The 9,657-nt window shown below is 45.4% G+C and overlaps 1 pseudogene; it reads right to left on the minus strand.

Moving 5' to 3' along the window:
* Positions 1-798: 798 nt before the first annotated feature.
* On the minus strand, positions 799-1,494 carry LOC135318952 (trafficking protein particle complex subunit 9-like; annotated as a pseudogene).
* Between the last annotated feature and the right edge of the window lie 8,163 nt (positions 1,495-9,657).

Here is a 9,657-nt window from a genome sequence, read left to right on the forward strand (position 1 = left end):
TCTGTCCCATACTTCGTGACACGCCTTTTCCTGCGTAAGGAGTTCATTCGGAAGTCCCTGGCAGTGTTTCTGATGACCTAACCTGGCATGGTGGCTGTCTGGCATGAAGAGAGGGCCTGAGCCGTGCAGGTGCTGGGCCTGGGAGTCAGGAGACACCGGCTCCACCCCCAGCTCAACCAGAGCCTCGTTCTGCATCTCGGGATTCAGCATCTCTTATCTAAGCAAAGGGATGAGACTGTCCCAGGACAGGCTTCCCAACAGAAATGAAATGAGATCCATGTAAAGAAAGTTTCCCAGTTGCCACATTTAAAAAGTAAACAAAGAAACAAACAAAAAACAAATGCTAGAAAGTGATTTTAAGAACAGATCTTACTTATTCTACTGTATGTAAAATACTATCAATTTGACATGTAATCAATATAGAAAGTAGCAAGGTAGATTACATTCCTTTTATTAGATGTCTCAGCATCTGATGTACATTTGACCTACAGCACATGTCAGCTCAGACCAGCCTCCTCCCCAGTGCTCCTAGCATCAGAGGCTGTGGCTACTCTATTGGACAGCAACTCCAGGGGTCCCACCAGGGGTCTTGGCTGAAAAGCTGGAGTAAGTGTCCACAATATCCCTAAAAGGATCTCTCTGAAACAAAGGCAGATTCACTTTTAAACGTCTGTAAACCAGCGGGCTGCACCTCCATCCACTCTTGGCTACAAGACAGCCCTCTTCCTTGATGATCCCTTCCTGGATATAGGGAAGCAATCTGGCACACAGCGAGGGCAGCCGGTCCTCCAGGTAGACTTATCTGCTGTCTGTGTCCAATCCCATGAAGTCCTCCTTCTCAAACAAGGTGCAGAGGAGGGGGATCTTATCCCCAGACTTGTTGGGGACCCTATCCAGCCACTTGGACTTGAGCATGATGAAGAGTGACACAGTGAAGTCCTCGATCCTCTTCTCCACCAGCCTGCAGTCCTCGTAGATTGAAGGCCACGTCGGTGCGCTTCTGCTCGGCTACCTCCCCATGCAGCACAAAGACAAAGAGCTGAGAGTCATTAAGCGTGGTGCCATACAGCTCCTCTGCACATGGAGCTTCTCGAAGGCCTTGGCCGAGAGGCAGTCGGCAATGGTGACAAGGCCCACTACCTTGCTGTGGGCCTGGAAGATTCCCCACCCATTCTCGGGTGCATAGTGGTGCATGTAGTGGATACAGAGTGCCCAATGGGAGCCGCAGGGGCTGATCTGGCTCACCAAGGAGATTCGCTTATAGATGCAAAAGATATTCTCCTCTGAGATGATCCCAATGGCTTGGATCACCACGGGGAGAATCTGGTCGTTCTCAGCGCACTGCACATAGTCAGGGATGCTCATGTTGCAGCCCCTGCCGAGAGGGGAGAGGAGATCGATATACTTACTCTGCTGTGGGCTGTGGGCCCCTCTGGGTTGTGGTGACCTGGTGTGTACCAGCCAGAAGGCAAGGGAAGCCCAAGCAAAGACGGGGGTACAGTTTGTCCTCAGTGTCTGCACATGGCTACTGTAGGTCGGATCACATTACCCAGCTTTTGGTCTAGGCTTCCTGCCCCTGCAGAGCAGGGTCATTTCTTGTTTTCTGTTCCAAGCACCTAGCCAAACCCTGATGCAAAGACAGTGCTTAAAACTGCTGAATAAAGAAATGAACAAAGGAACTGCTTTCCACACCCCTTTAAGCAGAATATAAAGAAAAGAACCACAGTGGGGTCAAAACATCTGGATTTCAACTCCAATTTATTTGAACTCCTAAGCTGCAGAATAATGGATAAGAAAACTTGCCTTGGGGAGGAGGGTACAGTTCAGTGGTAGAGCACGTGCTTATCAAGTATGAGGTCCTGTGTTTAATCCCCAGTACCTCATTTTAAAAAATGAAACAAATAAAAAAACCTAATTACCCTCCTCAAAAAATATTATTTAATTCAAAATTCAAAAAACAGCTTGCAATTGACGCAACATTGTAAACTTGACTATACTTCAATTAAAAAAAGAAATCCTTGCCTTACAAGAAATTATCTGGATTATGGAAGTTTGCAAATGTTAAATGCCTAGGTTACAACCTGCATAAAAAGGGGGGAGTGTACAAATTTACTATCCCTCCTTTATCAGCTATATTACCTTTTGGGGGGTTATAACCTCTCAGAGCTAATTTACTCTGATTAAAAAACAGAAAACATTACCTGATTTTCAGTACTGCTGAAGAATCTGATAACCGTATTAAAGCATCTGACACACAGATGTTACTCAATAAATGTTTGTTGAATGAATGAATAAACAAGCAAAGTGAATGCTGCTTCCTGCCACAGACCATCATAATGGTACTGCCTGGAAATCCCAAGCCCACGTTCACCCGACTCTACACTAAACATGTGGGTGACCTGGGCAGGCCTGTGTGCTTCTCTAAGACCCAGGTCAATCATGAATAGAAATGAGGGCAATGACACAAACCTCAAAGGGTTAGTGAGTCAGTAATGAATTGTACCTGAATTTTGCAAGATTGAACCGAAAAGGAAAATTGGGCAAATTGTCCATAGGCCCTCTCCATATTATCTCTTACAACTACATGGGAATCTAAGTTACATCACAAAATTAAAAGTCTAATTTTTAAAGAGACTATTGAGGTTAAATGAGATCACTGTCTCAAATAAGGAACACACAGCACAAATAGGACAATCCCTAGACCATGAGATACACTCAGTTAAATTTCCCACTGAACCCACTGGTCCCTCCAAATTCAGAGCACGAGGATGGGTCCTCGTGGCCAGAGGACACTGCACCTGAAGCTAACAAAGCTAATGGCCCCCACTTCCAAGAGCCCCTGTCACCACCCTAGGTCTAAGTTTGTATTTGTAATTTTTTTTCTTTTTATTAAATAGAAACCCCCAATTGCATAGCCTTCAGGTCAGCAAAACCTGACCACAGAGATCATGATGGCAGTCCTTCTTGGTGAAACAATAAAATGAAAAGCCATTTCCAAAAGAACTCTGTATAAATCTACTAGGGAACTTCATCCCGGACTGAGAGGAAGAGGACTGGGGAGGAGGGGGCAATCTGGGTCACAGAAGACCATGGGCCACCTGTCCCACGATGGACTTTAGTTTCAACACTCACCCTCAGGAACTTCAAAATACACACAGACAGAGTGCTATGGACAAGATTTATTTCTTTAAAGAAATCACTGACTCCCAAGCAGCTCTTGTTTCTACCGAGACACAAATGGATTATGTGTATAATGTTTCACAAAAACCCTAAAATACTATCACCCCAACTTCATACATGAAGAAACTGAGGGAGAGAGGTTTATCACATTGTGCAAGATTAGAGAAAGGCCACATCAGACACCGTATTTAAACCCAATCCCATGCTCCATTTCTCACACTAGAAAGTGTGACATATTGCCCCTTTCCTGCCCTTTCCCTGCAATAAATCTCTGAAGAGTCTTCTCTGTGCCACCTGGAATCACAATCACATCAGTTTTCCACAAAGAGCTATGTCACTCCTTGGAGGACATATCAAAATCTAAAGGGTTGGAATGGGAGGAGAGATTTGCATTTTCTGTTTCTCAAAGGAAACATGGCTTTAAAAGAAACTGAAAATCACTTATCTAGTCTAAGCCCTCATTGTGCAGAGAAGGAAACGGAGGCTCAGAAGAGATGAGGAAAGGGCCTTATTAACAAATATTGCCTGAGTGCAGCACCAAGCCAGCCCTGGGCACTGCTGGGGGAGGATCTGGGAGGCCCAGGAGAATGAGTGTTAGAAAAAGGAAAGAGAAGAAGCATACAAAGCCCTGTCTCTACGTCACCATACCATGGAGTTCCACCAAATTACCCAGTATGGGTGCAGCCAACATTAAGGTTGGCTAGAGAGGTTATAGAAACCTGGAAGTCTCAACCATAGTGGAAATTCCAACATTTACTATGCTTTTTTCCCAGTTCAAGCATCAGCTCAGTGGGCACTCTCTACCAAGGACTACACGAGGCCTGGAGTTCTCCGAAATACAGATCTCTATTACCACGTGTGTAAACCACAAACAGGTCCACCAGAAGAAAAACGCCCACAGATAAGATGGAATTACTGAAACTGAAAGCAGCCAAGCAGCATATATTAACTAGGAAAAATGGTGCTGCTAGAAATGGACTCAATGGCATAGAAACAAACTGTGGTTAGCAGGCAGGAAAAGGGGGATTAACAGATACACATTAATAAATATAAAATAAATGACAAGGACCTGCTATATAGCACAGGGAACTATATTCAAGTTCTTGTAATGAGTTGTACTAAAAACAATCTAAAACGTATTTATATACATATGCATATGTTTATAACTGAATCTCTGCTGTACAACTGAAACTAACATTGTAAGTTAACTACACTTCAATAAAAAATAATTAGAAAAATAAAAGCAAGTCTTTAAAAAAATAAAAGAACACTGTAATCCCCGTAGCTGTAAGTGGTGGAGAATTCTGGCTGCAAGCAGCAAGTCCACTGTATCACTCCAGCACTGACTGTCACCCTTTATGACCATCAGAGGGTCACTTGGCTTCACTGAGGTTACTTTTCTCTCCTGTGAAAGGCAACAGTAGCAACTAATGATGTATAGAATCTCATCATTCACAAGCCCAAAAATTAGTGAGGACTTCCCATGGGCCAGGCTCTGGACAGATGAAAAGATAGGGTCTCAGATATATTCATGGTTAGAAGTTTATGCCATAAAGACATTAATTCTTCCTGTTTTGATAGACATATTTAATGCAATTCTGATTAGAATTCCTACCAGATATTTCATGGAATGTAGCAAGTTAATTTATGGTCAGGAACAACCAAGAAACTTCTTTAGAACCACCACTGGGTAAGGGTGGATAGGTCATTGATTTCCACTGTTCTTTCTGAAGTGACGAAAACGTTCTGGAATAATAATGGTTGCAGCACTGTGAATATGCTAAAAGCTGCTGAATTGTACCATTTAAATGGATGGACTTCAAGGTGTGTGAACAATATCACAATAAAGCTGTTATATGAAAAATAATTTCTTGACAATTATTTTCCCCTCTATGCAACTAGTCCGCTGCACAATTTAAGAAAAAGAAAAAACCAAAACAAACCAAACTGTGCCAGGAGCTCTTTAGGACTGCAATGTCCCTAGGTCTCCAACGCCTCTGGTGGTGCTGTTCCTGTTAACACACACAAGCTGGGCTGGGCTAGTTAGGGACTGTAACTATCTTTCTAAAATCGACGGTCACATGTTTCACCCTGGGAGAGGGAAGCCTGGAGGATGTCACATACTCATGCCTTCAGCTCATTTTTAACTGAACCAAGCCCTGCTTTCAACACTGTAATCCCTCTCACTATAAAAACACGTGACATCATCAAGCACCGCCATCATGACACCTGAAAGTGTTCAAGGAAATTACCTGGGGCAGAAACACTGAGGGAGGTGACAGAAGCTCCCTCAGCACTGACGCTCCCTTTTGCAGACTTCACCAGAAGAAGCTGGGCTTTATGGCCGGAGGCTGTCAGCCCAGGGAGCAGTGCCCACACCACTGAGCTGGTCCTGAGGGAGCGGGAAAGGGAGAGGAGGGCAGCCCAGGGGTCACGGGGCAGGGAAAGCGGGGGATTGGGGACGCAGGCTGCAGCCCCGCTCAGAGGCCAGCCCCAGCCCCAGCTGCCCCGTCCGGGTCCGCAGACCCCGCCGTCCCAGGACACAGCCCACCCAGGGACTGGGATGGGCCGGCGGCTGAGGAGAGGAAGCCGGGGAGGAGAGGACTCACAGGCGGGAGAGGGGAAGGGGACGCCAGCCGCAGACTGAGGGGAGACCGGCGGGGGCAAGAGGTGGCAGGTGCACACCTGGCCCTTGACAGGTGTGGCCGGGGCGCCGGGCAGGTGTCGCGGGCAGAGGGGCCTGGCCCGAGCAATAAAGCTGAACACATGCTGACTCGTGCCCTCACGGGCTGTGACACATGGACCGCCCTCCCGCAGCCACCTGAAGCTTTCCCGTGAAACCCCCACCTTGCACTTCCACAGCCGGAGGCCCCGGCCCCGGGGCAGGAGCTAAAGGCTTACCGGGCGACAAAGCTGAGAAGACTTTGGGGCCGATCCCCGGCTCAGAGCTGGAGCTTCCAACCCGCGGTCCACCTGGCACTGACTGCGCATGCGCAGGAGGGCCAGCGATCCTCTAGGTTCTGTGAGAGAAGCTGCGGAAGTGAGGGAGGGAGAAGATGGGAGGAGGAGAGGAGGAGGGGAAAAGTGGAGGGAGACAGATGGACAGGAAGTGCAGAGAGAAGGGAGGGATCTGGAGAGGGGAGGGGAGTAGCAGAGATGGAGAGAAAAAGGTTTACCTCTGGGGGCATCCTGAAACAGAAGTCAGTCCTGCCTCTGTACCCTTCTCTAACACTTCAAGGCCCGCAGCTCAAATTTTCCCTCCCTGGCCCAGCCCTCCAGCCGAAGCCTCTGCAGAACCCCTACGGGATCACACCCGTTGCCCCCACGCGGAGCTGGGTTTCCTGTTGCTCTGGGAACCAAGCACTCGAAGGTGTTGTCGCTCAGAACTACCTTGGGAAGAGTACATATTCCCCTCTTACACTCTGGGAAACAGGCAGGCAAGATCTCTGTCTTAGCTCCACTGTTCCAAGTGTTGGGCTGGTGGGGAGCGTGAGGTACAAGATCAGAGCCCCAGACAAAGCAGACTGCCTGAGTGTTGGTGCATAGTCCCCATCCCTCCTGAGTAAACCATACCCCACCCTAGTGGAACCATCAAGGGCTCACAGTAGTTCCCTGGGTGTGGGAGAGCTGTCCTCAGATCCAGTGCCCAGCTTGCTAGGTAGACAGGAGTGTTACCGAGTCCAAATTCATTCTCCTCAGTGCAGGACAGGCCAATAAGTTCAGAGACCAGGTGTTGGGGCATGGAATAGCAAGTTTCTGTAGACCTTGATGGCAAACAAATGTCCTGGAAAACCATCTCCCCAAGTCAGAATTCAGGCTCCTTTCCTACGTGCTTGGTTGTAGCAAACTTCTTTGTGTAGGAATTCTTTTTTGTTAGAAACCTTTGTTCTTGCAGCTATCTGCCTGAGTCAAATCTCTGTAAACCTCCAGCAAAACAAACGTTATTTTCTTTTCTGCAACTTGTTATCTTTATATGAATGGAAAAGTGATAAATATCCTTAAAGGTCAGAGCCTTCTGAATAGGTTCTCCTGTATATTTCAGGCTCTAGGCAACACTGTTTCACAAGCAAGATGAAGCCTATGGCAGACAGAGGTATGGTTAAAGTCAAAGGAACAGATCTAGTATGGAGTCAGTTTTGTTTTCTATTACCCGGGCAGAAGGCACTTGAGGATTTAAACCCTTTAAGTTAAAAATAAGTAAAAGTTTAAAGGAATTTACATACATAGGTGGGAATGTGCATAGCCTATCTGGAAAAGCACACGAAGGATAATAAACAGTGGCATCTCCAGGGAGGGCTGAAAGAACAGAGGGTGAGGGAAAACTTCTTTCACTTGTGTATTTTTGTGCTCTGTTTGAATATTTTTAACCATATGCGTGTATTTCTTTTTCAGTTAAAAAAATTGTAATGGAGCGAAGGAGTAACAAGCTCAGCAAATAGAGCAGCCATAGACTCACTGAGCCATCACTTTTAATTTAAGCCAGGATATATTTATTGACTCTCTCCTATGTGCCCAGTGCTGTATTAATACTTCTTTTATTATTTTTATTATTATTTTAATTTTAATTTTTATTTTTATTTTATAAAATAATGACACACTATCCCTCACCCCTGCCCAACGCTGGTGGAAAACCGAGTTTTTCTTGAGTTGTTTTCCAAGGAGTAGAGATGAGTTATAAACAGAACGCATCTTCCGGGCAAAACAGTCGGATTGGTTTTCCAGCAGGCCAGACAGCTATGAAGGGTTTGCAATAGAGGTGCCCAGAAGCTGAGAGAGAAAGCCTCCAGGACCCTACAACAAGCTGCCCAAAGTGCCTTCTCCATGCCACTACTGAAATAGGAAAGAACAAATCTGACTCCATGTTAGATCTGTTCTTTTGAGTTTAACCCTGTGCCCTGTTTACTAGGTTTAGTCTTGTTGGTTCTGCACCTTTTGTAAAACAATGTTGCCTAGAACCTGAAATATACAGGAGACCCTATTCTCAAGGCTCTGACTTTGAATGATATTAACACTTTTCCATTCATATAAAGATAACATGTTACAGAATAGAAAATAACATTTGTTTGTTGAAGGTTTACACGGATCTGACCCAGGCGAAGAGCTTCAAGAACAAAAGACTCTAACAACAAAGAATTCATAAACCAAGTTTGCAACAACCAAGCATTCCTGCTTCCCCTTTTTAATATAAAAAGAGCCTGAATTCTGACTTTGGGGAATGGTTTTCCAGGGCATTAGACTTCCAACTTCTTAGCTGGGTTTCCAAATTAAAGTCACTAATTCTTGCCCCAAAACCTGGTCTCCCGATTTATTGGCCTGTAATGCACGAGCAGAACAAGTCTGGACTTGGAAACACAAACATACATTGAAAGTACCCATTTGGTATATTAAATGACCTGCTTCCACTCGTCTTCCTGACGTTTTCTTCTCTTGACAACTCCTGCTATGTTTATGAAAACCGTGTCATGTGGACACATTTGCATCTCTAGCCACTGCCCTTCCAGGTAAAAACTGATGCCAAGAAGTCAACGGAAGTTGCTAGAATGTATTACCTGGCCAGAAAAGAGCAGATGTTGTTACTGGCTTATGTTCAGGAGCAGGCTGGGACACCTGACAAGGTGTCATAAGTACGGATAGACAGCTGGCACCAAAGGAGAAGCTTCTAAGCCTCCATGAGGGACTTGTTGGATAGGAAGGAAAAGTCCCAACCTATAGCTCTGATCCCACCACTAGCTTCCTGGGCGAGGCTGGACAAGTCACTTAAATTCTCTAGGCCCGTGCTGTCCACCATGGGAGCCACCATCCACATTCAGGATTATGAAGTTATTCTGTAGCCAGACAGAACTATAAATACACATTTTATTGCAAAGGTACAGCAAGTATAATATTTAAAAACATTATTGGTTATCTTGCCCTAACGAGTTATTTTTGTATGTCTAGCTTTCTGTGGTTTGCAATGCCTGTGACTAATGTTTCCCTTACAGTGAGTTATTTTGAAATTATAAGTTACTGGACACAGTACCCTCATATCACACTTGAAAAAAAATTGATCCACATAAGCAAGGTGATCTGACTTAGTAGTTATGAGCAGGGGCTCTGGGGTCAGCCTGCCTGAGTATAAATTCTCACTCTGCCTCCAGGGTATTCTGTGTGAATCTTGGAAAAATTATTGTTGTTGTTGTTGTTGTTGTTGTTGTTGTTGTTGTTGTTGTTGTTGTTATTTGTGCCTCTTTTTCCTTCCCTTTTAAATAGCGAGGAATATGTAGACTCTATCTCGTACCGTGTTGCCAGGATTAAATGAGTAAACGTCTGTGCTGCCCACTTCCCTGGGTTTCAGCATTCTCCAGGCAATCAGTGTAAAACTCAGAGGCATTCTCCACTGTCTTCGTCAGTCTGGGATGCTGTAACAAATTACCATGGGCCGGGTGGCTTAAACAACCAGCATGTTCCTTAAGTTTTGGAGGCTGAGGTCAATGCATC

Source organism: Camelus dromedarius, chromosome 23 (genome assembly GCF_036321535.1).
Source record: "Camelus dromedarius isolate mCamDro1 chromosome 23, mCamDro1.pat, whole genome shotgun sequence".
Lineage (NCBI taxonomy): Eukaryota > Metazoa > Chordata > Mammalia > Artiodactyla > Camelidae > Camelus > Camelus dromedarius.